Source organism: Trachinotus anak, unplaced genomic scaffold (genome assembly GCF_046630095.1).
Source record: "Trachinotus anak isolate AG129_WGS33_773 ecotype Australia unplaced genomic scaffold, CSIRO_AGI_Tana_v1 ptg000001l, whole genome shotgun sequence".
NCBI lineage: Eukaryota > Metazoa > Chordata > Actinopteri > Carangiformes > Carangidae > Trachinotus > Trachinotus anak.
In genome coordinates this window covers 15,301,302-15,329,263 of record NW_027273852.1, presented here as the reverse complement: position 1 = coordinate 15,329,263, position 27,962 = coordinate 15,301,302, and the positions used below count along the sequence as shown (strand labels likewise).

Below are 27,962 nucleotides of genomic sequence, written 5' to 3'. Positions count from 1 at the left end.
AACTGCAAAAGTAACCTCCGAGCTCAAAGTCAAGACAATCCCACGTCACCTTCAGCTGGAAACCAGCACAACGCGCAGCATGTGGCCATCTTGAAAGGCTGTGGTTTTCCTTCAACATAATAATCAGGGGAGAGCGCGAACGCAGTCCCCCACTACCAGAAATTATGCAGTCGAGATTCCCACATTTGGGGAATTCGCAGGGGTCAGCACAACCGGAGTGCAATGGCTGAGCCTCGCCCTGGGTGAACCACCTTCTTGATCATGGTATCTCCCCTGCCAGGTAAGTATGAGTTGGAAGTGTCAGAGACAGGGGGCTCATTCCCAGGCACGGCGCCCTGGGTGACGGTGCTTAAAACGCATAATCCCAGAGTTCAGTGCCTTTAGCGTCAACTCAACTTTGACGCTGCACAAGTTGCAGGAAAAGTTGCAGACACTGCTGCAGTGTGGTATGTGGTACACATTTGTTTTGTTCCCTCGCTCACTTGTTCTGGCAAAACAAAGTAAGTAAACACTGCTGCAGTGTGGTATGCGGTAAGATTGCATGTAAAGCTACTCGGCAAGCTGAAAAAGCCACGCAGCGCGCTGTTTTGTCCGTGGGACAGCAGCGACCGCACCAAAGCCCGACACTGATGCCAATAGCAATAGGAGAATGTCTAGCGCACGCTTTTCCCAGAAAGACAGCACGAAATCACAGAGTAGAGCACGCAGTTTTTCCATCATCTCAAAAGGCCACGCCCACTTCCATCATCAGTATCACGGGGGAGCGTCTTCAGTGAACGCACAGCTTCACAGCGTACGGGAAACGCTGCCACGTTCTGGACAAACTGCAAAAGTAACCTCCGAGCTCAAAGTCAAGACAATCCCACGTCACCTTCAGCTGGAAACCAGCACAACGCGCAGCATGTGGCCATCTTGAAAGGCTGTGGTTTTCCTTCAACATAATAATCAGGGGAGAGCGCGAACGCAGTCCCCCACTACCAGGAATTATGCAGTCGAGATTCCCACATTTGGGGAATTCGCAGGGGTCAGCACAACCGGAGTGCAATGGCTGAGCCTCGCCCTGGGTGAACCACCTTCTTGATCATGGTATCTCCCCTGCCAGGTAAGTATGAGTTGGAAGTGTCAGAGACAGGGGGCTCATTCCCAGGCACGGCGCCCTGGGTGACGGTGCTTAAAACGCATAATCCCAGAGTTCAGTGCCTTTAGCGTCAACTCAACTTTGACGCTGCACAAGTTGCAGGAAAAGTTGCAGACACTGCTGCAGTGTGGTATGTGGTACACATTTGTTTTGTTCCCTCGCTCACTTGTTCTGGCAAAACAAAGTAAGTAAACACTGCTGCAGTGTGGTATGCGGTGAGATTGCATGTAAAGCTACTCGGCAAGCTGAAAAAGCCACGCAGCGCGCTGTTTTGTCCGTGGGACAGCAGCGACCGCACCAAAGCCCGACACTGATGCCAATAGCAATAGGAGAATGTCTAGCGCACGCTTTTCCCAGAAAGACAGCACGAAATCACAGAGTAGAGCACGCAGTTTTTCCATCATCTCAAAAGGCCACGCCCACTTCCATCATCAGTATCACGGGGGAGCGTCTTCAGTGAACGCACAGCTTCACAGCGTACGGGAAACGCTGCCACGTTCTGGACAAACTGCAAAAGTAACCTCCGAGCTCAAAGTCAAGACAATCCCACGTCACCTTCAGCTGGAAACCAGCACAACGCGCAGCATGTGGCCATCTTGAAAGGCTGTGGTTTTCCTTCAACATAATAATCAGGGGAGAGCGCGAACGCAGTCCCCCACTACCAGAAATTATGCAGTCGAGATTCCCACATTTGGGGAATTCGCAGGGGTCAGCACAACCGGAGTGCAATGGCTGAGCCTCGCCCTGGGTGAACCACCTTCTTGATCATGGTATCTCCCCTGCCAGGTAAGTATGAGTTGGAAGTGTCAGAGACAGGGGGCTCATTCCCAGGCACGGCGCCCTGGGTGACGGTGCTTAAAACGCATAATCCCAGAGTTCAGTGCCTTTAGCGTCAACTCAACTTTGACGCTGCACAAGTTGCAGGAAAAGTTGCAGACACTGCTGCAGTGTGGTATGTGGTACACATTTGTTTTGTTCCCTCGCTCACTTGTTCTGGCAAAACAAAGTAAGTAAACACTGCTGCAGTGTGGTATGCGGTAAGATTGCATGTAAAGCTACTCGGCAAGCTGAAAAAGCCACGCAGCGCGCTGTTTTGTCCGTGGGACAGCAGCGACCGCACCAAAGCCCGACACCGATGCCAATAGCAATAGGAGAATGTCTAGCGCACGCTTTTCCCAGAAAGACAGCACGAAATCACAGAGTAGAGCACGCAGTTTTTCCATCATCTCAAAAGGCCACGCCCACTTCCATCATCAGTATCACGGGGGAGCGTCTTCAGTGAACGCACAGCTTCACAGCGTACGGGAAACGCTGCCACGTTCTGGACAAACTGCAAAAGTAACCTCCGAGCTCAAAGTCAAGACAATCCCACGTCACCTTCAGCTGGAAACCAGCACAACGCGCAGCATGTGGCCATCTTGAAAGGCTGTGGTTTTCCTTCAACATAATAATCAGGGGAGAGCGCGAACGCAGTCCCCCACTACCAGAAATTATGCAGTCGAGATTCCCACATTTGGGGAATTCGCAGGGGTCAGCACAACCGGAGTGCAATGGCTGAGCCTCGCCCTGGGTGAACCACCTTCTTGATCATGGTATCTCCCCTGCCAGGTAAGTATGAGTTGGAAGTGTCAGAGACAGGGGGCTCATTCCCAGGCACGGCGCCCTGGGTGACGGTGCTTAAAACGCATAATCCCAGAGTTCAGTGCCTTTAGCGTCAACTCAACTTTGACGCTGCACAAGTTGCAGGAAAAGTTGCAGACACTGCTGCAGTGTGGTATGTGGTACACATTTGTTTTGTTCCCTCGCTCACTTGTTCTGGCAAAACAAAGTAAGTAAACACTGCTGCAGTGTGGTATGCGGTAAGATTGCATGTAAAGCTACTCGGCAAGCTGAAAAAGCCACGCAGCGCGCTGTTTTGTCCGTGGGACAGCAGCGACCGCACCAAAGCCCGACACCGATGCCAATAGCAATAGGAGAATGTCTAGCGCACGCTTTTCCCAGAAAGACAGCACGAAATCACAGAGTAGAGCATGCAGTTTTTCCATTATCTCAAAAGGCCACGCCCACTTCCATCATCAGTATCACGGGGGAGCGTCTTCAGTGAACGCACAGCTTCACAGCGTACGGGAAACACTGCCACGTTCTGGACAAACTGCAAAAGTAACCTCCGAGCTCAAAGTCAAGACAATCCCACGTCACCTTCAGCTGGAAACCAGCACAACGCGCAGCATGTGGCCATCTTGAAAGGCTGTGGTTTTCCTTCAACATAATAATCAGGGGAGAGCGCGAACGCAGTCCCCCACTACCAGAAATTATGCAGTCGAGATTCCCACATTTGGGGAATTCGCAGGGGTCAGCACAACCGGAGTGCAATGGCTGAGCCTCGCCCTGGGTGAACCACCTTCTTGATCATGGTATCTCCCCTGCCAGGTAAGTATGAGTTGGAAGTGTCAGAGACAGGGGGCTCATTCCCAGGCACGGCGCCCTGGGTGACGGTGCTTAAAACGCATAATCCCAGAGTTCAGTGCCTTTAGCGTCAACTCAACTTTGACGCTGCACAAGTTGCAGGAAAAGTTGCAGACACTGCTGCAGTGTGGTATGTGGTACACATTTGTTTTGTTCCCTCGCTCACTTGTTCTGGCAAAACAAAGTAAGTAAACACTGCTGCAGTGTGGTATGCGGTAAGATTGCATGTAAAGCTACTCGGCAAGCTGAAAAAGCCACGCAGCGCGCTGTTTTGTCCGTGGGACAGCAGCGACCGCACCAAAGCCCGACACCGATGCCAATAGCAATAGGAGAATGTCTAGCGCACGCTTTTCCCAGAAAGACAGCACGAAATCACAGAGTAGAGCACGCAGTTTTTCCATCATCTCAAAAGGCCACGCCCACTTCCATCATCAGTATCACGGGGGAGCGTCTTCAGTGAACGCACAGCTTCACAGCGTACGGGAAACGCTGCCACGTTCTGGACAAACTGCAAAAGTAACCTCCGAGCTCAAAGTCAAGACAATCCCACGTCACCTTCAGCTGGAAACCAGCACAACGCGCAGCATGTGGCCATCTTGAAAGGCTGTGGTTTTCCTTCAACATAATAATCAGGGGAGAGCGCGAACGCAGTCCCCCACTACCAGAAATTATGCAGTCGAGATTCCCACATTTGGGGAATTCGCAGGGGTCAGCACAACCGGAGTGCAATGGCTGAGCCTCGCCCTGGGTGAACCACCTTCTTGATCATGGTATCTCCCCTGCCAGGTAAGTATGAGTTGGAAGTGTCAGAGACAGGGGGCTCATTCCCAGGCACGGCGCCCTGGGTGACGGTGCTTAAAACGCATAATCCCAGAGTTCAGTGCCTTTAGCGTCAACTCAACTTTGACGCTGCACAAGTTGCAGGAAAAGTTGCAGACACTGCTGCAGTGTGGTATGTGGTACACATTTGTTTTGTTCCCTCGCTCACTTGTTCTGGCAAAACAAAGTAAGTAAACACTGCTGCAGTGTGGTATGCGGTAAGATTGCATGTAAAGCTACTCGGCAAGCTGAAAAAGCCACGCAGCGCGCTGTTTTGTCCGTGGGACAGCAGCGACCGCACCAAAGCCCGACACTGATGCCAATAGCAATAGGAGAATGTCTAGCGCACGCTTTTCCCAGAAAGACAGCACGAAATCACAGAGTAGAGCACGCAGTTTTTCCATCATCTCAAAAGGCCACGCCCACTTCCATCATCAGTATCACGGGGGAGCGTCTTCAGTGAACGCACAGCTTCACAGCGTACGGGAAACGCTGCCACGTTCTGGACAAACTGCAAAAGTAACCTCCGAGCTCAAAGTCAAGACAATCCCACGTCACCTTCAGCTGGAAACCAGCACAACGCGCAGCATGTGGCCATCTTGAAAGGCTGTGGTTTTCCTTCAACATAATAATCAGGGGAGAGCGCGAACGCAGTCCCCCACTACCAGAAATTATGCAGTCGAGATTCCCACATTTGGGGAATTCGCAGGGGTCAGCACAACCGGAGTGCAATGGCTGAGCCTCGCCCTGGGTGAACCACCTTCTTGATCATGGTATCTCCCCTGCCAGGTAAGTATGAGTTGGAAGTGTCAGAGACAGGGGGCTCATTCCCAGGCACGGCGCCCTGGGTGACGGTGCTTAAAACGCATAATCCCAGAGTTCAGTGCCTTTAGCGTCAACTCAACTTTGACGCTGCACAAGTTGCAGGAAAAGTTGCAGACACTGCTGCAGTGTGGTATGTGGTACACATTTGTTTTGTTCCCTCGCTCACTTGTTCTGGCAAAACAAAGTAAGTAAACACTGCTGCAGTGTGGTATGCGGTAAGATTGCATGTAAAGCTACTCGGCAAGCTGAAAAAGCCACGCAGCGCGCTGTTTTGTCCGTGGGACAGCAGCGACCGCACCAAAGCCCGACACCGATGCCAATAGCAATAGGAGAATGTCTAGCGCACGCTTTTCCCAGAAAGACAGCACGAAATCACAGAGTAGAGCACGCAGTTTTTCCATCATCTCAAAAGGCCACGCCCACTTCCATCATCAGTATCACGGGGGAGCGTCTTCAGTGAACGCACAGCTTCACAGCGTACGGGAAACGCTGCCACGTTCTGGACAAACTGCAAAAGTAACCTCCGAGCTCAAAGTCAAGACAATCCCACGTCACCTTCAGCTGGAAACCAGCACAACGCGCAGCATGTGGCCATCTTGAAAGGCTGTGGTTTTCCTTCAACATAATAATCAGGGGAGAGCGCGAACGCAGTCCCCCACTACCAGAAATTATGCAGTCGAGATTCCCACATTTGGGGAATTCGCAGGGGTCAGCACAACCGGAGTGCAATGGCTGAGCCTCGCCCTGGGTGAACCACCTTCTTGATCATGGTATCTCCCCTGCCAGGTAAGTATGAGTTGGAAGTGTCAGAGACAGGGGGCTCATTCCCAGGCACGGCGCCCTGGGTGACGGTGCTTAAAACGCATAATCCCAGAGTTCAGTGCCTTTAGCGTCAACTCAACTTTGACGCTGCACAAGTTGCAGGAAAAGTTGCAGACACTGCTGCAGTGTGGTATGAGGTACACATTTGTTTTGTTCCCTCGCTCACTTGTTCTGGCAAAACAAAGTAAGTAAACACTGCTGCAGTGTGGTATGCGGTGAGATTGCATGTAAAGCTACTCGGCAAGCTGAAAAAGCCACGCAGCGCGCTGTTTTGTCCGTGGGACAGCAGCGACCGCACCAAAGCCCGACACCGATGCCAATAGCAATAGGAGAATGTCTAGCGCACGCTTTTCCCAGAAAGACAGCACGAAATCACAGAGTAGAGCACGCAGTTTTTCCATTATCTCAAAAGGCCACGCCCACTTCCATCATCAGTATCACGGGGGAGCGTCTTCAGTGAACGCACAGCTTCACAGCGTACGGGTAACGCTGCCACGTTCTGGACAAACTGCAAAAGTAACCTCCGAGCTCAAAGTCAAGACAATCCCACGTCACCTTCAGCTGGAAACCAGCACAACGCGCAGCATGTGGCCATCTTGAAAGGCTGTGGTTTTCCTTCAACATAATAATCAGGGGAGAGCGCGAACGCAGTCCCCCACTACCAGAAATTATGCAGTCGAGATTCCCACATTTGGGGAATTCGCAGGGGTCAGCACAACCGGAGTGCAATGGCTGAGCCTCGCCCTGGGTGAACCACCTTCTTGATCATGGTATCTCCCCTGCCAGGTAAGTATGAGTTGGAAGTGTCAGAGACAGGGGGCTCATTCCCAGGCACGGCGCCCTGGGTGACGGTGCTTAAAACGCATAATCCCAGAGTTCAGTGCCTTTAGCGTCAACTCAACTTTGACGCTGCACAAGTTGCAGGAAAAGTTGCAGACACTGCTGCAGTGTGGTATGTGGTACACATTTGTTTTGTTCCCTCGCTCACTTGTTCTGGCAAAACAAAGTAAGTAAACACTGCTGCAGTGTGGTATGCGGTAAGATTGCATGTAAAGCTACTCGGCAAGCTGAAAAAGCCACGCAGCGCGCTGTTTTGTCCGTGGGACAGCAGCGACCGCACCAAAGCCCGACACCGATGCCAATAGCAATAGGAGAATGTCTAGCGCACGCTTTTCCCAGAAAGACAGCACGAAATCACAGAGTAGAGCACGCAGTTTTTCCATCATCTCAAAAGGCCACGCCCACTTCCATCATCAGTATCACGGGGGAGCGTCTTCAGTGAACGCACAGCTTCACAGCGTACGGGAAACGCTGCCACGTTCTGGACAAACTGCAAAAGTAACCTCCGAGCTCAAAGTCAAGACAATCCCACGTCACCTTCAGCTGGAAACCAGCACAACGCGCAGCATGTGGCCATCTTGAAAGGCTGTGGTTTTCCTTCAACATAATAATCAGGGGAGAGCGCGAACGCAGTCCCCCACTACCAGAAATTATGCAGTCGAGATTCCCACATTTGGGGAACTCGCAGGGGTCAGCACAACCGGAGTGCAATGGCTGAGCCTCGCCCTGGGTGAACCACCTTCTTGATCATGGTATCTCCCCTGCCAGGTAAGTATGAGTTGGAAGTGTCAGAGACAGGGGGCTCATTCCCAGGCACGGCGCCCTGGGTGACGGTGCTTAAAACACATAATCCCAGAGTTCAGTGCCTTTAGCGTCAACTCAACTTTGACGCTGCACAAGTTGCAGGAAAAGTTGCAGACACTGCTGCAGTGTGGTATGAGGTACACATTTGTTTTGTTCCCTCGCTCACTTGTTCTGGCAAAACAAAGTAAGTAAACACTGCTGCAGTGTGGTATGCGGTGAGATTGCATGTAAAGCTTCTCGGCAAGCTGAAAAAGCCACGCAGCGCGCTGTTTTGTCCGTGGGACAGCAGCGACCGCACCAAAGCCCGACACCGATGCCAATAGCAATAGGAGAATGTCTAGCGCACGCTTTTCCCAGAAAGACAGCACGAAATCACAGAGTAGAGCATGCAGTTTTTCCATTATCTCAAAAGGCCACGCCCACTTCCATCATCAGTATCACGGGGGAGCGTCTTCAGTGAACGCACAGCTTCACAGCGTACGGGAAACACTGCCACGTTCTGGACAAACTGCAAAAGTAACCTCCGAGCTCAAAGTCAAGACAATCCCACGTCACCTTCAGCTGGAAACCAGCACAACGCGCAGCATGTGGCCATCTTGAAAGGCTGTGGTTTTCCTTCAACATAATAATCAGGGGAGAGCGCGAACGCAGTCCCCCACTACCAGAAATTATGCAGTCGAGATTCCCACATTTGGGGAATTCGCAGGGGTCAGCACAACCGGAGTGCAATGGCTGAGCCTCGCCCTGGGTGAACCACCTTCTTGATCATGGTATCTCCCCTGCCAGGTAAGTATGAGTTGGAAGTGTCAGAGACAGGGGGCTCATTCCCAGGCACGGCGCCCTGGGTGACGGTGCTTAAAACGCATAATCCCAGAGTTCAGTGCCTTTAGCGTCAACTCAACTTTGACGCTGCACAAGTTGCAGGAAAAGTTGCAGACACTGCTGCAGTGTGGTATGTGGTACACATTTGTTTTGTTCCCTCGCTCACTTGTTCTGGCAAAACAAAGTAAGTAAACACTGCTGCAGTGTGGTATGCGGTAAGATTGCATGTAAAGCTACTCGGCAAGCTGAAAAAGCCACGCAGCGCGCTGTTTTGTCCGTGGGACAGCAGCGACCGCACCAAAGCCCGACACCGATGCCAATAGCAATAGGAGAATGTCTAGCGCACGCTTTTCCCAGAAAGACAGCACGAAATCACAGAGTAGAGCACGCAGTTTTTCCATCATCTCAAAAGGCCACGCCCACTTCCATCATCAGTATCACGGGGGAGCGTCTTCAGTGAACGCACAGCTTCACAGCGTACGGGAAACGCTGCCACGTTCTGGACAAACTGCAAAAGTAACCTCCGAGCTCAAAGTCAAGACAATCCCACGTCACCTTCAGCTGGAAACCAGCACAACGCGCAGCATGTGGCCATCTTGAAAGGCTGTGGTTTTCCTTCAACATAATAATCAGGGGAGAGCGCGAACGCAGTCCCCCACTACCAGAAATTATGCAGTCGAGATTCCCACATTTGGGGAACTCGCAGGGGTCAGCACAACCGGAGTGCAATGGCTGAGCCTCGCCCTGGGTGAACCACCTTCTTGATCATGGTATCTCCCCTGCCAGGTAAGTATGAGTTGGAAGTGTCAGAGACAGGGGGCTCATTCCCAGGCACGGCGCCCTGGGTGACGGTGCTTAAAACACATAATCCCAGAGTTCAGTGCCTTTAGCGTCAACTCAACTTTGACGCTGCACAAGTTGCAGGAAAAGTTGCAGACACTGCTGCAGTGTGGTATGAGGTACACATTTGTTTTGTTCCCTCGCTCACTTGTTCTGGCAAAACAAAGTAAGTAAACACTGCTGCAGTGTGGTATGCGGTGAGATTGCATGTAAAGCTTCTCGGCAAGCTGAAAAAGCCACGCAGCGCGCTGTTTTGTCCGTGGGACAGCAGCGACCGCACCAAAGCCCGACACCGATGCCAATAGCAATAGGAGAATGTCTAGCGCACGCTTTTCCCAGAAAGACAGCACGAAATCACAGAGTAGAGCATGCAGTTTTTCCATTATCTCAAAAGGCCACGCCCACTTCCATCATCAGTATCACGGGGGAGCGTCTTCAGTGAACGCACAGCTTCACAGCGTACGGGAAACACTGCCACGTTCTGGACAAACTGCAAAAGTAACCTCCGAGCTCAAAGTCAAGACAATCCCACGTCACCTTCAGCTGGAAACCAGCACAACGCGCAGCATGTGGCCATCTTGAAAGGCTGTGGTTTTCCTTCAACATAATAATCAGGGGAGAGCGCGAACGCAGTCCCCCACTACCAGAAATTATGCAGTCGAGATTCCCACATTTGGGGAATTCGCAGGGGTCAGCACAACCGGAGTGCAATGGCTGAGCCTCGCCCTGGGTGAACCACCTTCTTGATCATGGTATCTCCCCTGCCAGGTAAGTATGAGTTGGAAGTGTCAGAGACAGGGGGCTCATTCCCAGGCACGGCGCCCTGGGTGACGGTGCTTAAAACGCATAATCCCAGAGTTCAGTGCCTTTAGCGTCAACTCAACTTTGACGCTGCACAAGTTGCAGGAAAAGTTGCAGACACTGCTGCAGTGTGGTATGTGGTACACATTTGTTTTGTTCCCTCGCTCACTTGTTCTGGCAAAACAAAGTAAGTAAACACTGCTGCAGTGTGGTATGCGGTAAGATTGCATGTAAAGCTACTCGGCAAGCTGAAAAAGCCACGCAGCGCGCTGTTTTGTCCGTGGGACAGCAGCGACCGCACCAAAGCCCGACACCGATGCCAATAGCAATAGGAGAATGTCTAGCGCACGCTTTTCCCAGAAAGACAGCACGAAATCACAGAGTAGAGCACGCAGTTTTTCCATCATCTCAAAAGGCCACGCCCACTTCCATCATCAGTATCACGGGGGAGCGTCTTCAGTGAACGCACAGCTTCACAGCGTACGGGAAACGCTGCCACGTTCTGGACAAACTGCAAAAGTAACCTCCGAGCTCAAAGTCAAGACAATCCCACGTCACCTTCAGCTGGAAACCAGCACAACGCGCAGCATGTGGCCATCTTGAAAGGCTGTGGTTTTCCTTCAACATAATAATCAGGGGAGAGCGCGAACGCAGTCCCCCACTACCAGAAATTATGCAGTCGAGATTCCCACATTTGGGGAATTCGCAGGGGTCAGCACAACCGGAGTGCAATGGCTGAGCCTCGCCCTGGGTGAACCACCTTCTTGATCATGGTATCTCCCCTGCCAGGTAAGTATGAGTTGGAAGTGTCAGAGACAGGGGGCTCATTCCCAGGCACGGCGCCCTGGGTGACGGTGCTTAAAACGCATAATCCCAGAGTTCAGTGCCTTTAGCGTCAACTCAACTTTGACGCTGCACAAGTTGCAGGAAAAGTTGCAGACACTGCTGCAGTGTGGTATGTGGTACACATTTGTTTTGTTCCCTCGCTCACTTGTTCTGGCAAAACAAAGTAAGTAAACACTGCTGCAGTGTGGTATGCGGTAAGATTGCATGTAAAGCTACTCGGCAAGCTGAAAAAGCCACGCAGCGCGCTGTTTTGTCCGTGGGACAGCAGCGACCGCACCAAAGCCCGACACTGATGCCAATAGCAATAGGAGAATGTCTAGCGCACGCTTTTCCCAGAAAGACAGCACGAAATCACAGAGTAGAGCACGCAGTTTTTCCATCATCTCAAAAGGCCACGCCCACTTCCATCATCAGTATCACGGGGGAGCGTCTTCAGTGAACGCACAGCTTCACAGCGTACGGGAAACGCTGCCACGTTCTGGACAAACTGCAAAAGTAACCTCCGAGCTCAAAGTCAAGACAATCCCACGTCACCTTCAGCTGGAAACCAGCACAACGCGCAGCATGTGGCCATCTTGAAAGGCTGTGGTTTTCCTTCAACATAATAATCAGGGGAGAGCGCGAACGCAGTCCCCCACTACCAGAAATTATGCAGTCGAGATTCCCACATTTGGGGAATTCGCAGGGGTCAGCACAACCGGAGTGCAATGGCTGAGCCTCGCCCTGGGTGAACCACCTTCTTGATCATGGTATCTCCCCTGCCAGGTAAGTATGAGTTGGAAGTGTCAGAGACAGGGGGCTCATTCCCAGGCACGGCGCCCTGGGTGACGGTGCTTAAAACGCATAATCCCAGAGTTCAGTGCCTTTAGCGTCAACTCAACTTTGACGCTGCACAAGTTGCAGGAAAAGTTGCAGACACTGCTGCAGTGTGGTATGTGGTACACATTTGTTTTGTTCCCTCGCTCACTTGTTCTGGCAAAACAAAGTAAGTAAACACTGCTGCAGTGTGGTATGCGGTAAGATTGCATGTAAAGCTACTCGGCAAGCTGAAAAAGCCACGCAGCGCGCTGTTTTGTCCGTGGGACAGCAGCGACCGCACCAAAGCCCGACACCGATGCCAATAGCAATAGGAGAATGTCTAGCGCACGCTTTTCCCAGAAAGACAGCACGAAATCACAGAGTAGAGCACGCAGTTTTTCCATCATCTCAAAAGGCCACGCCCACTTCCATCATCAGTATCACGGGGGAGCGTCTTCAGTGAACGCACAGCTTCACAGCGTACGGGAAACGCTGCCACGTTCTGGACAAACTGCAAAAGTAACCTCCGAGCTCAAAGTCAAGACAATCCCACGTCACCTTCAGCTGGAAACCAGCACAACGCGCAGCATGTGGCCATCTTGAAAGGCTGTGGTTTTCCTTCAACATAATAATCAGGGGAGAGCGCGAACGCAGTCCCCCACTACCAGAAATTATGCAGTCGAGATTCCCACATTTGGGGAATTCGCAGGGGTCAGCACAACCGGAGTGCAATGGCTGAGCCTCGCCCTGGGTGAACCACCTTCTTGATCATGGTATCTCCCCTGCCAGGTAAGTATGAGTTGGAAGTGTCAGAGACAGGGGGCTCATTCCCAGGCACGGCGCCCTGGGTGACGGTGCTTAAAACGCATAATCCCAGAGTTCAGTGCCTTTAGCGTCAACTCAACTTTGACGCTGCACAAGTTGCAGGAAAAGTTGCAGACACTGCTGCAGTGTGGTATGAGGTACACATTTGTTTTGTTCCCTCGCTCACTTGTTCTGGCAAAACAAAGTAAGTAAACACTGCTGCAGTGTGGTATGCGGTGAGATTGCATGTAAAGCTACTCGGCAAGCTGAAAAAGCCACGCAGCGCGCTGTTTTGTCCGTGGGACAGCAGCGACCGCACCAAAGCCCGACACCGATGCCAATAGCAATAGGAGAATGTCTAGCGCACGCTTTTCCCAGAAAGACAGCACGAAATCACAGAGTAGAGCACGCAGTTTTTCCATTATCTCAAAAGGCCACGCCCACTTCCATCATCAGTATCACGGGGGAGCGTCTTCAGTGAACGCACAGCTTCACAGCGTACGGGTAACGCTGCCACGTTCTGGACAAACTGCAAAAGTAACCTCCGAGCTCAAAGTCAAGACAATCCCACGTCACCTTCAGCTGGAAACCAGCACAACGCGCAGCATGTGGCCATCTTGAAAGGCTGTGGTTTTCCTTCAACATAATAATCAGGGGAGAGCGCGAACGCAGTCCCCCACTACCAGAAATTATGCAGTCGAGATTCCCACATTTGGGGAATTCGCAGGGGTCAGCACAACCGGAGTGCAATGGCTGAGCCTCGCCCTGGGTGAACCACCTTCTTGATCATGGTATCTCCCCTGCCAGGTAAGTATGAGTTGGAAGTGTCAGAGACAGGGGGCTCATTCCCAGGCACGGCGCCCTGGGTGACGGTGCTTAAAACGCATAATCCCAGAGTTCAGTGCCTTTAGCGTCAACTCAACTTTGACGCTGCACAAGTTGCAGGAAAAGTTGCAGACACTGCTGCAGTGTGGTATGTGGTACACATTTGTTTTGTTCCCTCGCTCACTTGTTCTGGCAAAACAAAGTAAGTAAACACTGCTGCAGTGTGGTATGCGGTAAGATTGCATGTAAAGCTACTCAGCAAGCTGAAAAAGCCACGCAGCGCGCTGTTTTGTCCGTGGGACAGCAGCGACCGCACCAAAGCCCGACACCGATGCCAATAGCAATAGGAGAATGTCTAGCGCACGCTTTTCCCAGAAAGACAGCACGAAATCACAGAGTAGAGCACGCAGTTTTTCCATCATCTCAAAAGGCCACGCCCACTTCCATCATCAGTATCACGGGGGAGCGTCTTCAGTGAACGCACAGCTTCACAGCGTACGGGAAACGCTGCCACGTTCTGGACAAACTGCAAAAGTAACCTCCGAGCTCAAAGTCAAGACAATCCCACGTCACCTTCAGCTGGAAACCAGCACAACGCGCAGCATGTGGCCATCTTGAAAGGCTGTGGTTTTCCTTCAACATAATAATCAGGGGAGAGCGCGAACGCAGTCCCCCACTACCAGAAATTATGCAGTCGAGATTCCCACATTTGGGGAACTCGCAGGGGTCAGCACAACCGGAGTGCAATGGCTGAGCCTCGCCCTGGGTGAACCACCTTCTTGATCATGGTATCTCCCCTGCCAGGTAAGTATGAGTTGGAAGTGTCAGAGACAGGGGGCTCATTCCCAGGCACGGCGCCCTGGGTGACGGTGCTTAAAACGCATAATCCCAGAGTTCAGTGCCTTTAGCGTCAACTCAACTTTGACGCTGCACAAGTTGCAGGAAAAGTTGCAGACACTGCTGCAGTGTGGTATGAGGTACACATTTGTTTTGTTCCCTCGCTCACTTGTTCTGGCAAAACAAAGTAAGTAAACACTGCTGCAGTGTGGTATGCGGTGAGATTGCATGTAAAGCTTCTCGGCAAGCTGAAAAAGCCACGCAGCGCGCTGTTTTGTCCGTGGGACAGCAGCGACCGCACCAAAGCCCGACACCGATGCCAATAGCAATAGGAGAATGTCTAGCGCACGCTTTTCCCAGAAAGACAGCACGAAATCACAGAGTAGAGCATGCAGTTTTTCCATTATCTCAAAAGGCCACGCCCACTTCCATCATCAGTATCACGGGGGAGCGTCTTCAGTGAACGCACAGCTTCACAGCGTACGGGAAACACTGCCACGTTCTGGACAAACTGCAAAAGTAACCTCCGAGCTCAAAGTCAAGACAATCCCACGTCACCTTCAGCTGGAAACCAGCACAACGCGCAGCATGTGGCCATCTTGAAAGGCTGTGGTTTTCCTTCAACATAATAATCAGGGGAGAGCGCGAACGCAGTCCCCCACTACCAGAAATTATGCAGTTGAGATTCCCACATTTGGGGAATTCGCAGGGGTCAGCACAACCGGAGTGCAATGGCTGAGCCTCGCCCTGGGTGAACCACCTTCTTGATCATGGTATCTCCCCTGCCAGGTAAGTATGAGTTGGAAGTGTCAGAGACAGGGGGCTCATTCCCAGGCACGGCGCCCTGGGTGACGGTGCTTAAAACGCATAATCCCAGAGTTCAGTGCCTTTAGCGTCAACTCAACTTTGACGCTGCACAAGTTGCAGGAAAAGTTGCAGACACTGCTGCAGTGTGGTATGTGGTACACATTTGTTTTGTTCCCTCGCTCACTTGTTCTGGCAAAACAAAGTAAGTAAACACTGCTGCAGTGTGGTATGCGGTAAGATTGCATGTAAAGCTACTCGGCAAGCTGAAAAAGCCACGCAGCGCGCTGTTTTGTCCGTGGGACAGCAGCGACCGCACCAAAGCCCGACACCGATGCCAATAGCAATAGGAGAATGTCTAGCGCACGCTTTTCCCAGAAAGACAGCACGAAATCACAGAGTAGAGCACGCAGTTTTTCCATCATCTCAAAAGGCCACGCCCACTTCCATCATCAGTATCACGGGGGAGCGTCTTCAGTGAACGCACAGCTTCACAGCGTACGGGAAACGCTGCCACGTTCTGGACAAACTGCAAAAGTAACCTCCGAGCTCAAAGTCAAGACAATCCCACGTCACCTTCAGCTGGAAACCAGCACAACGCGCAGCATGTGGCCATCTTGAAAGGCTGTGGTTTTCCTTCAACATAATAATCAGGGGAGAGCGCGAACGCAGTCCCCCACTACCAGAAATTATGCAGTCGAGATTCCCACATTTGGGGAATTCGCAGGGGTCAGCACAACCGGAGTGCAATGGCTGAGCCTCGCCCTGGGTGAACCACCTTCTTGATCATGGTATCTCCCCTGCCAGGTAAGTATGAGTTGGAAGTGTCAGAGACAGGGGGCTCATTCCCAGGCACGGCGCCCTGGGTGACGGTGCTTAAAACGCATAATCCCAGAGTTCAGTGCCTTTAGCGTCAACTCAACTTTGACGCTGCACAAGTTGCAGGAAAAGTTGCAGACACTGCTGCAGTGTGGTATGTGGTACACATTTGTTTTGTTCCCTCGCTCACTTGTTCTGGCAAAACAAAGTAAGTAAACACTGCTGCAGTGTGGTATGCGGTAAGATTGCATGTAAAGCTACTCGGCAAGCTGAAAAAGCCACGCAGCGCGCTGTTTTGTCCGTGGGACAGCAGCGACCGCACCAAAGCCCGACACCGATGCCAATAGCAATAGGAGAATGTCTAGCGCACGCTTTTCCCAGAAAGACAGCACGAAATCACAGAGTAGAGCACGCAGTTTTTCCATCATCTCAAAAGGCCACGCCCACTTCCATCATCAGTATCACGGGGGAGCGTCTTCAGTGAACGCACAGCTTCACAGCGTACGGGAAACGCTGCCACGTTCTGGACAAACTGCAAAAGTAACCTCCGAGCTCAAAGTCAAGACAATCCCACGTCACCTTCAGCTGGAAACCAGCACAACGCGCAGCATGTGGCCATCTTGAAAGGCTGTGGTTTTCCTTCAACATAATAATCAGGGGAGAGCGCGAACGCAGTCCCCCACTACCAGAAATTATGCAGTCGAGATTCCCACATTTGGGGAATTCGCAGGGGTCAGCACAACCGGAGTGCAATGGCTGAGCCTCGCCCTGGGTGAACCACCTTCTTGATCATGGTATCTCCCCTGCCAGGTAAGTATGAGTTGGAAGTGTCAGAGACAGGGGGCTCATTCCCAGGCACGGCGCCCTGGGTGACGGTGCTTAAAACGCATAATCCCAGAGTTCAGTGCCTTTAGCGTCAACTCAACTTTGACGCTGCACAAGTTGCAGGAAAAGTTGCAGACACTGCTGCAGTGTGGTATGTGGTACACATTTGTTTTGTTCCCTCGCTCACTTGTTCTGGCAAAACAAAGTAAGTAAACACTGCTGCAGTGTGGTATGCGGTAAGATTGCATGTAAAGCTACTCGGCAAGCTGAAAAAGCCACGCAGCGCGCTGTTTTGTCCGTGGGACAGCAGCGACCGCACCAAAGCCCGACACCGATGCCAATAGCAATAGGAGAATGTCTAGCGCACGCTTTTCCCAGAAAGACAGCACGAAATCACAGAGTAGAGCATGCAGTTTTTCCATTATCTCAAAAGGCCACGCCCACTTCCATCATCAGTATCACGGGGGAGCGTCTTCAGTGAACGCACAGCTTCACAGCGTACGGGAAACACTGCCACGTTCTGGACAAACTGCAAAAGTAACCTCCGAGCTCAAAGTCAAGACAATCCCACGTCACCTTCAGCTGGAAACCAGCACAACGCGCAGCATGTGGCCATCTTGAAAGGCTGTGGTTTTCCTTCAACATAATAATCAGGGGAGAGCGCGAACGCAGTCCCCCACTACCAGAAATTATGCAGTCGAGATTCCCACATTTGGGGAATTCGCAGGGGTCAGCACAACCGGAGTGCAATGGCTGAGCCTCGCCCTGGGTGAACCACCTTCTTGATCATGGTATCTCCCCTGCCAGGTAAGTATGAGTTGGAAGTGTCAGAGACAGGGGGCTCATTCCCAGGCACGGCGCCCTGGGTGACGGTGCTTAAAACGCATAATCCCAGAGTTCAGTGCCTTTAGCGTCAACTCAACTTTGACGCTGCACAAGTTGCAGGAAAAGTTGCAGACACTGCTGCAGTGTGGTATGTGGTACACATTTGTTTTGTTCCCTCGCTCACTTGTTCTGGCAAAACAAAGTAAGTAAACACTGCTGCAGTGTGGTATGCGGTAAGATTGCATGTAAAGCTACTCGGCAAGCTGAAAAAGCCACGCAGCGCGCTGTTTTGTCCGTGGGACAGCAGCGACCGCACCAAAGCCCGACACCGATGCCAATAGCAATAGGAGAATGTCTAGCGCACGCTTTTCCCAGAAAGACAGCACGAAATCACAGAGTAGAGCACGCAGTTTTTCCATCATCTCAAAAGGCCACGCCCACTTCCATCATCAGTATCACGGGGGAGCGTCTTCAGTGAACGCACAGCTTCACAGCGTACGGGAAACGCTGCCACGTTCTGGACAAACTGCAAAAGTAACCTCCGAGCTCAAAGTCAAGACAATCCCACGTCACCTTCAGCTGGAAACCAGCACAACGCGCAGCATGTGGCCATCTTGAAAGGCTGTGGTTTTCCTTCAACATAATAATCAGGGGAGAGCGCGAACGCAGTCCCCCACTACCAGAAATTATGCAGTCGAGATTCCCACATTTGGGGAATTCGCAGGGGTCAGCACAACCGGAGTGCAATGGCTGAGCCTCGCCCTGGGTGAACCACCTTCTTGATCATGGTATCTCCCCTGCCAGGTAAGTATGAGTTGGAAGTGTCAGAGACAGGGGGCTCATTCCCAGGCACGGCGCCCTGGGTGACGGTGCTTAAAACGCATAATCCCAGAGTTCAGTGCCTTTAGCGTCAACTCAACTTTGACGCTGCACAAGTTGCAGGAAAAGTTGCAGACACTGCTGCAGTGTGGTATGTGGTACACATTTGTTTTGTTCCCTCGCTCACTTGTTCTGGCAAAACAAAGTAAGTAAACACTGCTGCAGTGTGGTATGCGGTAAGATTGCATGTAAAGCTACTCGGCAAGCTGAAAAAGCCACGCAGCGCGCTGTTTTGTCCGTGGGACAGCAGCGACCGCACCAAAGCCCGACACTGATGCCAATAGCAATAGGAGAATGTCTAGCGCACGCTTTTCCCAGAAAGACAGCACGAAATCACAGAGTAGAGCACGCAGTTTTTCCATCATCTCAAAAGGCCACGCCCACTTCCATCATCAGTATCACGGGGGAGCGTCTTCAGTGAACGCACAGCTTCACAGCGTACGGGAAACGCTGCCACGTTCTGGACAAACTGCAAAAGTAACCTCCGAGCTCAAAGTCAAGACAATCCCACGTCACCTTCAGCTGGAAACCAGCACAACGCGCAGCATGTGGCCATCTTGAAAGGCTGTGGTTTTCCTTCAACATAATAATCAGGGGAGAGCGCGAACGCAGTCCCCCACTACCAGAAATTATGCAGTCGAGATTCCCACATTTGGGGAATTCGCAGGGGTCAGCACAACCGGAGTGCAATGGCTGAGCCTCGCCCTGGGTGAACCACCTTCTTGATCATGGTATCTCCCCTGCCAGGTAAGTATGAGTTGGAAGTGTCAGAGACAGGGGGCTCATTCCCAGGCACGGCGCCCTGGGTGACGGTGCTTAAAACGCATAATCCCAGAGTTCAGTGCCTTTAGCGTCAACTCAACTTTGACGCTGCACAAGTTGCAGGAAAAGTTGCAGACACTGCTGCAGTGTGGTATGAGGTACACATTTGTTTTGTTCCCTCGCTCACTTGTTCTGGCAAAACAAAGTAAGTAAACACTGCTGCAGTGTGGTATGCGGTGAGATTGCATGTAAAGCTACTCGGCAAGCTGAAAAAGCCACGCAGCGCGCTGTTTTGTCCGTGGGACAGCAGCGACCGCACCAAAGCCCGACACCGATGCCAATAGCAATAGGAGAATGTCTAGCGCACGCTTTTCCCAGAAAGACAGCACGAAATCACAGAGTAGAGCACGCAGTTTTTCCATCATCTCAAAAGGCCACGCCCACTTCCATCATCAGTATCACGGGGGAGCGTCTTCAGTGAACGCACAGCTTCACAGCGTACGGGTAACGCTGCCACGTTCTGGACAAACTGCAAAAGTAACCTCCGAGCTCAAAGTCAAGACAATCCCACGTCACCTTCAGCTGGAAACCAGCACAACGCGCAGCATGTGGCCATCTTGAAAGGCTGTGGTTTTCCTTCAACATAATAATCAGGGGAGAGCGCGAACGCAGTCCCCCACTACCAGAAATTATGCAGTCGAGATTCCCACATTTGGGGAATTCGCAGGGGTCAGCACAACCGGAGTGCAATGGCTGAGCCTCGCCCTGGGTGAACCACCTTCTTGATCATGGTATCTCCCCTGCCAGGTAAGTATGAGTTGGAAGTGTCAGAGACAGGGGGCTCATTCCCAGGCACGGCGCCCTGGGTGACGGTGCTTAAAACGCATAATCCCAGAGTTCAGTGCCTTTAGCGTCAACTCAACTTTGACGCTGCACAAGTTGCAGGAAAAGTTGCAGACACTGCTGCAGTGTGGTATGTGGTACACATTTGTTTTGTTCCCTCGCTCACTTGTTCTGGCAAAACAAAGTAAGTAAACACTGCTGCAGTGTGGTATGCGGTAAGATTGCATGTAAAGCTACTCGGCAAGCTGAAAAAGCCACGCAGCGCGCTGTTTTGTCCGTGGGACAGCAGCGACCGCACCAAAGCCCGACACCGATGCCAATAGCAATAGGAGAATGTCTAGCGCACGCTTTTCCCAGAAAGACAGCACGAAATCACAGAGTAGAGCACGCAGTTTTTCCATCATCTCAAAAGGCCACGCCCACTTCCATCATCAGTATCACGGGGGAGCGTCTTCAGTGAACGCACAGCTTCACAGCGTACGGGAAACGCTGCCACGTTCTGGACAAACTGCAAAAGTAACCTCCGAGCTCAAAGTCAAGACAATCCCACGTCACCTTCAGCTGGAAACCAGCACAACGCGCAGCATGTGGCCATCTTGAAAGGCTGTGGTTTTCCTTCAACATAATAATCAGGGGAGAGCGCGAACGCAGTCCCCCACTACCAGAAATTATGCAGTCGAGATTCCCACATTTGGGGAACTCGCAGGGGTCAGCACAACCGGAGTGCAATGGCTGAGCCTCGCCCTGGGTGAACCACCTTCTTGATCATGGTATCTCCCCTGCCAGGTAAGTATGAGTTGGAAGTGTCAGAGACAGGGGGCTCATTCCCAGGCACGGCGCCCTGGGTGACGGTGCTTAAAACACATAATCCCAGAGTTCAGTGCCTTTAGCGTCAACTCAACTTTGACGCTGCACAAGTTGCAGGAAAAGTTGCAGACACTGCTGCAGTGTGGTATGAGGTACACATTTGTTTTGTTCCCTCGCTCACTTGTTCTGGCAAAACAAAGTAAGTAAACACTGCTGCAGTGTGGTATGCGGTGAGATTGCATGTAAAGCTTCTCGGCAAGCTGAAAAAGCCACGCAGCGCGCTGTTTTGTCCGTGGGACAGCAGCGACCGCACCAAAGCCCGACACCGATGCCAATAGCAATAGGAGAATGTCTAGCGCACGCTTTTCCCAGAAAGACAGCACGAAATCACAGAGTAGAGCATGCAGTTTTTCCATTATCTCAAAAGGCCACGCCCACTTCCATCATCAGTATCACGGGGGAGCGTCTTCAGTGAACGCACAGCTTCACAGCGTACGGGAAACACTGCCACGTTCTGGACAAACTGCAAAAGTAACCTCCGAGCTCAAAGTCAAGACAATCCCACGTCACCTTCAGCTGGAAACCAGCACAACGCGCAGCATGTGGCCATCTTGAAAGGCTGTGGTTTTCCTTCAACATAATAATCAGGGGAGAGCGCGAACGCAGTCCCCCACTACCAGAAATTATGCAGTCGAGATTCCCACATTTGGGGAATTCGCAGGGGTCAGCACAACCGGAGTGCAATGGCTGAGCCTCGCCCTGGGTGAACCACCTTCTTGATCATGGTATCTCCCCTGCCAGGTAAGTATGAGTTGGAAGTGTCAGAGACAGGGGGCTCATTCCCAGGCACGGCGCCCTGGGTGACGGTGCTTAAAACGCATAATCCCAGAGTTCAGTGCCTTTAGCGTCAACTCAACTTTGACGCTGCACAAGTTGCAGGAAAAGTTGCAGACACTGCTGCAGTGTGGTATGTGGTACACATTTGTTTTGTTCCCTCGCTCACTTGTTCTGGCAAAACAAAGTAAGTAAACACTGCTGCAGTGTGGTATGCGGTAAGATTGCATGTAAAGCTACTCGGCAAGCTGAAAAAGCCACGCAGCGCGCTGTTTTGTCCGTGGGACAGCAGCGACCGCACCAAAGCCCGACACCGATGCCAATAGCAATAGGAGAATGTCTAGCGCACGCTTTTCCCAGAAAGACAGCACGAAATCACAGAGTAGAGCACGCAGTTTTTCCATCATCTCAAAAGGCCACGCCCACTTCCATCATCAGTATCACGGGGGAGCGTCTTCAGTGAACGCACAGCTTCACAGCGTACGGGAAACGCTGCCACGTTCTGGACAAACTGCAAAAGTAACCTCCGAGCTCAAAGTCAAGACAATCCCACGTCACCTTCAGCTGGAAACCAGCACAACGCGCAGCATGTGGCCATCTTGAAAGGCTGTGGTTTTCCTTCAACATAATAATCAGGGGAGAGCGCGAACGCAGTCCCCCACTACCAGAAATTATGCAGTCGAGATTCCCACATTTGGGGAATTCGCAGGGGTCAGCACAACCGGAGTGCAATGGCTGAGCCTCGCCCTGGGTGAACCACCTTCTTGATCATGGTATCTCCCCTGCCAGGTAAGTATGAGTTGGAAGTGTCAGAGACAGGGGGCTCATTCCCAGGCACGGCGCCCTGGGTGACGGTGCTTAAAACGCATAATCCCAGAGTTCAGTGCCTTTAGCGTCAACTCAACTTTGACGCTGCACAAGTTGCAGGAAAAGTTGCAGACACTGCTGCAGTGTGGTATGTGGTACACATTTGTTTTGTTCCCTCGCTCACTTGTTCTGGCAAAACAAAGTAAGTAAACACTGCTGCAGTGTGGTATGCGGTAAGATTGCATGTAAAGCTACTCGGCAAGCTGAAAAAGCCACGCAGCGCGCTGTTTTGTCCGTGGGACAGCAGCGACCGCACCAAAGCCCGACACTGATGCCAATAGCAATAGGAGAATGTCTAGCGCACGCTTTTCCCAGAAAGACAGCACGAAATCACAGAGTAGAGCACGCAGTTTTTCCATCATCTCAAAAGGCCACGCCCACTTCCATCATCAGTATCACGGGGGAGCGTCTTCAGTGAACGCACAGCTTCACAGCGTACGGGAAACGCTGCCACGTTCTGGACAAACTGCAAAAGTAACCTCCGAGCTCAAAGTCAAGACAATCCCACGTCACCTTCAGCTGGAAACCAGCACAACGCGCAGCATGTGGCCATCTTGAAAGGCTGTGGTTTTCCTTCAACATAATAATCAGGGGAGAGCGCGAACGCAGTCCCCCACTACCAGAAATTATGCAGTCGAGATTCCCACATTTGGGGAATTCGCAGGGGTCAGCACAACCGGAGTGCAATGGCTGAGCCTCGCCCTGGGTGAACCACCTTCTTGATCATGGTATCTCCCCTGCCAGGTAAGTATGAGTTGGAAGTGTCAGAGACAGGGGGCTCATTCCCAGGCACGGCGCCCTGGGTGACGGTGCTTAAAACGCATAATCCCAGAGTTCAGTGCCTTTAGCGTCAACTCAACTTTGACGCTGCACAAGTTGCAGGAAAAGTTGCAGACACTGCTGCAGTGTGGTATGTGGTACACATTTGTTTTGTTCCCTCGCTCACTTGTTCTGGCAAAACAAAGTAAGTAAACACTGCTGCAGTGTGGTATGCGGTAAGATTGCATGTAAAGCTACTCGGCAAGCTGAAAAAGCCACGCAGCGCGCTGTTTTGTCCGTGGGACAGCAGCGACCGCACCAAAGCCCGACACCGATGCCAATAGCAATAGGAGAATGTCTAGCGCACGCTTTTCCCAGAAAGACAGCACGAAATCACAGAGTAGAGCACGCAGTTTTTCCATCATCTCAAAAGGCCACGCCCACTTCCATCATCAGTATCACGGGGGAGCGTCTTCAGTGAACGCACAGCTTCACAGCGTACGGGAAACGCTGCCACGTTCTGGACAAACTGCAAAAGTAACCTCCGAGCTCAAAGTCAAGACAATCCCACGTCACCTTCAGCTGGAAACCAGCACAACGCGCAGCATGTGGCCATCTTGAAAGGCTGTGGTTTTCCTTCAACATAATAATCAGGGGAGAGCGCGAACGCAGTCCCCCACTACCAGAAATTATGCAGTCGAGATTCCCACATTTGGGGAATTCGCAGGGGTCAGCACAACCGGAGTGCAATGGCTGAGCCTCGCCCTGGGTGAACCACCTTCTTGATCATGGTATCTCCCCTGCCAGGTAAGTATGAGTTGGAAGTGTCAGAGACAGGGGGCTCATTCCCAGGCACGGCGCCCTGGGTGACGGTGCTTAAAACGCATAATCCCAGAGTTCAGTGCCTTTAGCGTCAACTCAACTTTGACGCTGCACAAGTTGCAGGAAAAGTTGCAGACACTGCTGCAGTGTGGTATGAGGTACACATTTGTTTTGTTCCCTCGCTCACTTGTTCTGGCAAAACAAAGTAAGTAAACACTGCTGCAGTGTGGTATGCGGTGAGATTGCATGTAAAGCTACTCGGCAAGCTGAAAAAGCCACGCAGCGCGCTGTTTTGTCCGTGGGACAGCAGCGACCGCACCAAAGCCCGACACCGATGCCAATAGCAATAGGAGAATGTCTAGCGCACGCTTTTCCCAGAAAGACAGCACGAAATCACAGAGTAGAGCACGCAGTTTTTCCATTATCTCAAAAGGCCACGCCCACTTCCATCATCAGTATCACGGGGGAGCGTCTTCAGTGAACGCACAGCTTCACAGCGTACGGGTAACGCTGCCACGTTCTGGACAAACTGCAAAAGTAACCTCCGAGCTCAAAGTCAAGACAATCCCACGTCACCTTCAGCTGGAAACCAGCACAACGCGCAGCATGTGGCCATCTTGAAAGGCTGTGGTTTTCCTTCAACATAATAATCAGGGGAGAGCGCGAACGCAGTCCCCCACTACCAGAAATTATGCAGTCGAGATTCCCACATTTGGGGAATTCGCAGGGGTCAGCACAACCGGAGTGCAATGGCTGAGCCTCGCCCTGGGTGAACCACCTTCTTGATCATGGTATCTCCCCTGCCAGGTAAGTATGAGTTGGAAGTGTCAGAGACAGGGGGCTCATTCCCAGGCACGGCGCCCTGGGTGACGGTGCTTAAAACGCATAATCCCAGAGTTCAGTGCCTTTAGCGTCAACTCAACTTTGACGCTGCACAAGTTGCAGGAAAAGTTGCAGACACTGCTGCAGTGTGGTATGTGGTACACATTTGTTTTGTTCCCTCGCTCACTTGTTCTGGCAAAACAAAGTAAGTAAACACTGCTGCAGTGTGGTATGCGGTAAGATTGCATGTAAAGCTACTCGGCAAGCTGAAAAAGCCACGCAGCGCGCTGTTTTGTCCGTGGGACAGCAGCGACCGCACCAAAGCCCGACACCGATGCCAATAGCAATAGGAGAATGTCTAGCGCACGCTTTTCCCAGAAAGACAGCACGAAATCACAGAGTAGAGCACGCAGTTTTTCCATCATCTCAAAAGGCCACGCCCACTTCCATCATCAGTATCACGGGGGAGCGTCTTCAGTGAACGCACAGCTTCACAGCGTACGGGAAACGCTGCCACGTTCTGGACAAACTGCAAAAGTAACCTCCGAGCTCAAAGTCAAGACAATCCCACGTCACCTTCAGCTGGAAACCAGCACAACGCGCAGCATGTGGCCATCTTGAAAGGCTGTGGTTTTCCTTCAACATAATAATCAGGGGAGAGCGCGAACGCAGTCCCCCACTACCAGAAATTATGCAGTCGAGATTCCCACATTTGGGGAACTCGCAGGGGTCAGCACAACCGGAGTGCAATGGCTGAGCCTCGCCCTGGGTGAACCACCTTCTTGATCATGGTATCTCCCCTGCCAGGTAAGTATGAGTTGGAAGTGTCAGAGACAGGGGGCTCATTCCCAGGCACGGCGCCCTGGGTGACGGTGCTTAAAACGCATAATCCCAGAGTTCAGTGCCTTTAGCGTCAACTCAACTTTGACGCTGCACAAGTTGCAGGAAAAGTTGCAGACACTGCTGCAGTGTGGTATGAGGTACACATTTGTTTTGTTCCCTCGCTCACTTGTTCTGGCAAAACAAAGTAAGTAAACACTGCTGCAGTGTGGTATGCGGTGAGATTGCATGTAAAGCTTCTCGGCAAGCTGAAAAAGCCACGCAGCGCGCTGTTTTGTCCGTGGGACAGCAGCGACCGCACCAAAGCCCGACACCGATGCCAATAGCAATAGGAGAATGTCTAGCGCACGCTTTTCCCAGAAAGACAGCACGAAATCACAGAGTAGAGCATGCAGTTTTTCCATTATCTCAAAAGGCCACGCCCACTTCCATCATCAGTATCACGGGGGAGCGTCTTCAGTGAACGCACAGCTTCACAGCGTACGGGAAACACTGCCACGTTCTGGACAAACTGCAAAAGTAACCTCCGAGCTCAAAGTCAAGACAATCCCACGTCACCTTCAGCTGGAAACCAGCACAACGCGCAGCATGTGGCCATCTTGAAAGGCTGTGGTTTTCCTTCAACATAATAATCAGGGGAGAGCGCGAACGCAGTCCCCCACTACCAGAAATTATGCAGTCGAGATTCCCACATTTGGGGAATTCGCAGGGGTCAGCACAACCGGAGTGCAATGGCTGAGCCTCGCCCTGGGTGAACCACCTTCTTGATCATGGTATCTCCCCTGCCAGGTAAGTATGAGTTGGAAGTGTCAGAGACAGGGGGCTCATTCCCAGGCACGGCGCCCTGGGTGACGGTGCTTAAAACGCATAATCCCAGAGTTCAGTGCCTTTAGCGTCAACTCAACTTTGACGCTGCACAAGTTGCAGGAAAAGTTGCAGACACTGCTGCAGTGTGGTATGTGGTACACATTTGTTTTGTTCCCTCGCTCACTTGTTCTGGCAAAACAAAGTAAGTAAACACTGCTGCAGTGTGGTATGCGGTAAGATTGCATGTAAAGCTACTCGGCAAGCTGAAAAAGCCACGCAGCGCGCTGTTTTGTCCGTGGGACAGCAGCGACCGCACCAAAGCCCGACACCGATGCCAATAGCAATAGGAGAATGTCTAGCGCACGCTTTTCCCAGAAAGACAGCACGAAATCACAGAGTAGAGCACGCAGTTTTTCCATCATCTCAAAAGGCCACGCCCACTTCCATCATCAGTATCACGGGGGAGCGTCTTCAGTGAACGCACAGCTTCACAGCGTACGGGAAACGCTGCCACGTTCTGGACAAACTGCAAAAGTAACCTCCGAGCTCAAAGTCAAGACAATCCCACGTCACCTTCAGCTGGAAACCAGCACAACGCGCAGCATGTGGCCATCTTGAAAGGCTGTGGTTTTCCTTCAACATAATAATCAGGGGAGAGCGCGAACGCAGTCCCCCACTACCAGAAATTATGCAGTCGAGATTCCCACATTTGGGGAATTCGCAGGGGTCAGCACAACCGGAGTGCAATGGCTGAGCCTCGCCCTGGGTGAACCACCTTCTTGATCATGGTATCTCCCCTGCCAGGTAAGTATGAGTTGGAAGTGTCAGAGACAGGGGGCTCATTCCCAGGCACGGCGCCCTGGGTGACGGTGCTTAAAACGCATAATCCCAGAGTTCAGTGCCTTTAGCGTCAACTCAACTTTGACGCTGCACAAGTTGCAGGAAAAGTTGCAGACACTGCTGCAGTGTGGTATGAGGTACACATTTGTTTTGTTCCCTCGCTCACTTGTTCTGGCAAAACAAAGTAAGTAAACACTGCTGCAGTGTGGTATGCGGTGAGATTGCATGTAAAGCTACTCGGCAAGCTGAAAAAGCCACGCAGCGCGCTGTTTTGTCCGTGGGACAGCAGCGACCGCACCAAAGCCCGACACCGATGCCAATAGCAATAGGAGAATGTCTAGCGCACGCTTTTCCCAGAAAGACAGCACGAAATCACAGAGTAGAGCACGCAGTTTTTCCATTATCTCAAAAGGCCACGCCCACTTCCATCATCAGTATCACGGGGGAGCGTCTTCAGTGAACGCACAGCTTCACAGCGTACGGGTAACGCTGCCACGTTCTGGACAAACTGCAAAAGTAA

The 27,962-nt window shown here is 51.9% G+C and overlaps 34 non-coding genes across 34 annotated transcripts; all 34 read right to left on the bottom strand.

Annotated features, from left to right (window-relative positions):
- Positions 1-124: 124 nt before the first annotated feature.
- Positions 125-288, bottom strand: LOC139625840 (U1 spliceosomal RNA). Its single transcript, XR_011692021.1, has one exon. It is a non-coding gene; the product is annotated as a U1 spliceosomal RNA (small nuclear RNA).
- A 658-nt stretch (positions 289-946) lies between these two features.
- On the bottom strand, positions 947-1,110 carry LOC139626533 (U1 spliceosomal RNA). The gene has a single exon (XR_011692332.1). It is a non-coding gene; the product is annotated as a U1 spliceosomal RNA (small nuclear RNA).
- A 658-nt stretch (positions 1,111-1,768) lies between these two features.
- On the bottom strand, positions 1,769-1,932 carry LOC139625829 (U1 spliceosomal RNA). The gene has a single exon (XR_011692020.1). It is a non-coding gene; the product is annotated as a U1 spliceosomal RNA (small nuclear RNA).
- A 658-nt stretch (positions 1,933-2,590) lies between these two features.
- Positions 2,591-2,754, bottom strand: LOC139625818 (U1 spliceosomal RNA). Its single transcript, XR_011692019.1, has one exon. It is a non-coding gene; the product is annotated as a U1 spliceosomal RNA (small nuclear RNA).
- A 658-nt stretch (positions 2,755-3,412) lies between these two features.
- Positions 3,413-3,576, bottom strand: LOC139625807 (U1 spliceosomal RNA). Its single transcript, XR_011692018.1, has one exon. It is a non-coding gene; the product is annotated as a U1 spliceosomal RNA (small nuclear RNA).
- Positions 3,577-4,234: 658 nt separating this feature from the next.
- On the bottom strand, positions 4,235-4,398 carry LOC139625796 (U1 spliceosomal RNA). Its single transcript, XR_011692017.1, has one exon. It is a non-coding gene; the product is annotated as a U1 spliceosomal RNA (small nuclear RNA).
- Positions 4,399-5,056: 658 nt separating this feature from the next.
- On the bottom strand, positions 5,057-5,220 carry LOC139625785 (U1 spliceosomal RNA). Its single transcript, XR_011692016.1, has one exon. It is a non-coding gene; the product is annotated as a U1 spliceosomal RNA (small nuclear RNA).
- A 658-nt stretch (positions 5,221-5,878) lies between these two features.
- On the bottom strand, positions 5,879-6,042 carry LOC139625774 (U1 spliceosomal RNA). The gene has a single exon (XR_011692015.1). It is a non-coding gene; the product is annotated as a U1 spliceosomal RNA (small nuclear RNA).
- A 658-nt stretch (positions 6,043-6,700) lies between these two features.
- LOC139625763 (U1 spliceosomal RNA) lies at positions 6,701-6,864 on the bottom strand. The gene has a single exon (XR_011692014.1). It is a non-coding gene; the product is annotated as a U1 spliceosomal RNA (small nuclear RNA).
- A 658-nt stretch (positions 6,865-7,522) lies between these two features.
- On the bottom strand, positions 7,523-7,686 carry LOC139626481 (U1 spliceosomal RNA). The gene has a single exon (XR_011692308.1). It is a non-coding gene; the product is annotated as a U1 spliceosomal RNA (small nuclear RNA).
- Positions 7,687-8,344: 658 nt separating this feature from the next.
- LOC139625752 (U1 spliceosomal RNA) lies at positions 8,345-8,508 on the bottom strand. The gene has a single exon (XR_011692011.1). It is a non-coding gene; the product is annotated as a U1 spliceosomal RNA (small nuclear RNA).
- A 658-nt stretch (positions 8,509-9,166) lies between these two features.
- LOC139626477 (U1 spliceosomal RNA) lies at positions 9,167-9,330 on the bottom strand. The gene has a single exon (XR_011692307.1). It is a non-coding gene; the product is annotated as a U1 spliceosomal RNA (small nuclear RNA).
- A 658-nt stretch (positions 9,331-9,988) lies between these two features.
- On the bottom strand, positions 9,989-10,152 carry LOC139625739 (U1 spliceosomal RNA). Its single transcript, XR_011692004.1, has one exon. It is a non-coding gene; the product is annotated as a U1 spliceosomal RNA (small nuclear RNA).
- Positions 10,153-10,810: 658 nt separating this feature from the next.
- LOC139625731 (U1 spliceosomal RNA) lies at positions 10,811-10,974 on the bottom strand. Its single transcript, XR_011692002.1, has one exon. It is a non-coding gene; the product is annotated as a U1 spliceosomal RNA (small nuclear RNA).
- Positions 10,975-11,632: 658 nt separating this feature from the next.
- On the bottom strand, positions 11,633-11,796 carry LOC139625726 (U1 spliceosomal RNA). Its single transcript, XR_011692001.1, has one exon. It is a non-coding gene; the product is annotated as a U1 spliceosomal RNA (small nuclear RNA).
- A 658-nt stretch (positions 11,797-12,454) lies between these two features.
- On the bottom strand, positions 12,455-12,618 carry LOC139625718 (U1 spliceosomal RNA). The gene has a single exon (XR_011691992.1). It is a non-coding gene; the product is annotated as a U1 spliceosomal RNA (small nuclear RNA).
- Positions 12,619-13,276: 658 nt separating this feature from the next.
- On the bottom strand, positions 13,277-13,440 carry LOC139625710 (U1 spliceosomal RNA). The gene has a single exon (XR_011691987.1). It is a non-coding gene; the product is annotated as a U1 spliceosomal RNA (small nuclear RNA).
- Positions 13,441-14,098: 658 nt separating this feature from the next.
- On the bottom strand, positions 14,099-14,262 carry LOC139626470 (U1 spliceosomal RNA). Its single transcript, XR_011692302.1, has one exon. It is a non-coding gene; the product is annotated as a U1 spliceosomal RNA (small nuclear RNA).
- Positions 14,263-14,920: 658 nt separating this feature from the next.
- Positions 14,921-15,084, bottom strand: LOC139626657 (U1 spliceosomal RNA). The gene has a single exon (XR_011692373.1). It is a non-coding gene; the product is annotated as a U1 spliceosomal RNA (small nuclear RNA).
- A 658-nt stretch (positions 15,085-15,742) lies between these two features.
- On the bottom strand, positions 15,743-15,906 carry LOC139625702 (U1 spliceosomal RNA). The gene has a single exon (XR_011691986.1). It is a non-coding gene; the product is annotated as a U1 spliceosomal RNA (small nuclear RNA).
- Positions 15,907-16,564: 658 nt separating this feature from the next.
- On the bottom strand, positions 16,565-16,728 carry LOC139625693 (U1 spliceosomal RNA). The gene has a single exon (XR_011691982.1). It is a non-coding gene; the product is annotated as a U1 spliceosomal RNA (small nuclear RNA).
- A 658-nt stretch (positions 16,729-17,386) lies between these two features.
- On the bottom strand, positions 17,387-17,550 carry LOC139625689 (U1 spliceosomal RNA). Its single transcript, XR_011691973.1, has one exon. It is a non-coding gene; the product is annotated as a U1 spliceosomal RNA (small nuclear RNA).
- A 658-nt stretch (positions 17,551-18,208) lies between these two features.
- On the bottom strand, positions 18,209-18,372 carry LOC139625686 (U1 spliceosomal RNA). The gene has a single exon (XR_011691972.1). It is a non-coding gene; the product is annotated as a U1 spliceosomal RNA (small nuclear RNA).
- Positions 18,373-19,030: 658 nt separating this feature from the next.
- On the bottom strand, positions 19,031-19,194 carry LOC139625683 (U1 spliceosomal RNA). Its single transcript, XR_011691970.1, has one exon. It is a non-coding gene; the product is annotated as a U1 spliceosomal RNA (small nuclear RNA).
- A 658-nt stretch (positions 19,195-19,852) lies between these two features.
- LOC139625677 (U1 spliceosomal RNA) lies at positions 19,853-20,016 on the bottom strand. Its single transcript, XR_011691966.1, has one exon. It is a non-coding gene; the product is annotated as a U1 spliceosomal RNA (small nuclear RNA).
- A 658-nt stretch (positions 20,017-20,674) lies between these two features.
- On the bottom strand, positions 20,675-20,838 carry LOC139626468 (U1 spliceosomal RNA). The gene has a single exon (XR_011692301.1). It is a non-coding gene; the product is annotated as a U1 spliceosomal RNA (small nuclear RNA).
- A 658-nt stretch (positions 20,839-21,496) lies between these two features.
- On the bottom strand, positions 21,497-21,660 carry LOC139625673 (U1 spliceosomal RNA). Its single transcript, XR_011691961.1, has one exon. It is a non-coding gene; the product is annotated as a U1 spliceosomal RNA (small nuclear RNA).
- Positions 21,661-22,318: 658 nt separating this feature from the next.
- LOC139625670 (U1 spliceosomal RNA) lies at positions 22,319-22,482 on the bottom strand. Its single transcript, XR_011691960.1, has one exon. It is a non-coding gene; the product is annotated as a U1 spliceosomal RNA (small nuclear RNA).
- A 658-nt stretch (positions 22,483-23,140) lies between these two features.
- On the bottom strand, positions 23,141-23,304 carry LOC139625664 (U1 spliceosomal RNA). Its single transcript, XR_011691958.1, has one exon. It is a non-coding gene; the product is annotated as a U1 spliceosomal RNA (small nuclear RNA).
- A 658-nt stretch (positions 23,305-23,962) lies between these two features.
- Positions 23,963-24,126, bottom strand: LOC139625659 (U1 spliceosomal RNA). Its single transcript, XR_011691957.1, has one exon. It is a non-coding gene; the product is annotated as a U1 spliceosomal RNA (small nuclear RNA).
- A 658-nt stretch (positions 24,127-24,784) lies between these two features.
- LOC139625655 (U1 spliceosomal RNA) lies at positions 24,785-24,948 on the bottom strand. Its single transcript, XR_011691956.1, has one exon. It is a non-coding gene; the product is annotated as a U1 spliceosomal RNA (small nuclear RNA).
- Positions 24,949-25,606: 658 nt separating this feature from the next.
- LOC139626463 (U1 spliceosomal RNA) lies at positions 25,607-25,770 on the bottom strand. Its single transcript, XR_011692300.1, has one exon. It is a non-coding gene; the product is annotated as a U1 spliceosomal RNA (small nuclear RNA).
- A 658-nt stretch (positions 25,771-26,428) lies between these two features.
- On the bottom strand, positions 26,429-26,592 carry LOC139625650 (U1 spliceosomal RNA). The gene has a single exon (XR_011691954.1). It is a non-coding gene; the product is annotated as a U1 spliceosomal RNA (small nuclear RNA).
- Positions 26,593-27,250: 658 nt separating this feature from the next.
- On the bottom strand, positions 27,251-27,414 carry LOC139625643 (U1 spliceosomal RNA). The gene has a single exon (XR_011691952.1). It is a non-coding gene; the product is annotated as a U1 spliceosomal RNA (small nuclear RNA).
- Between the last annotated feature and the right edge of the window lie 548 nt (positions 27,415-27,962).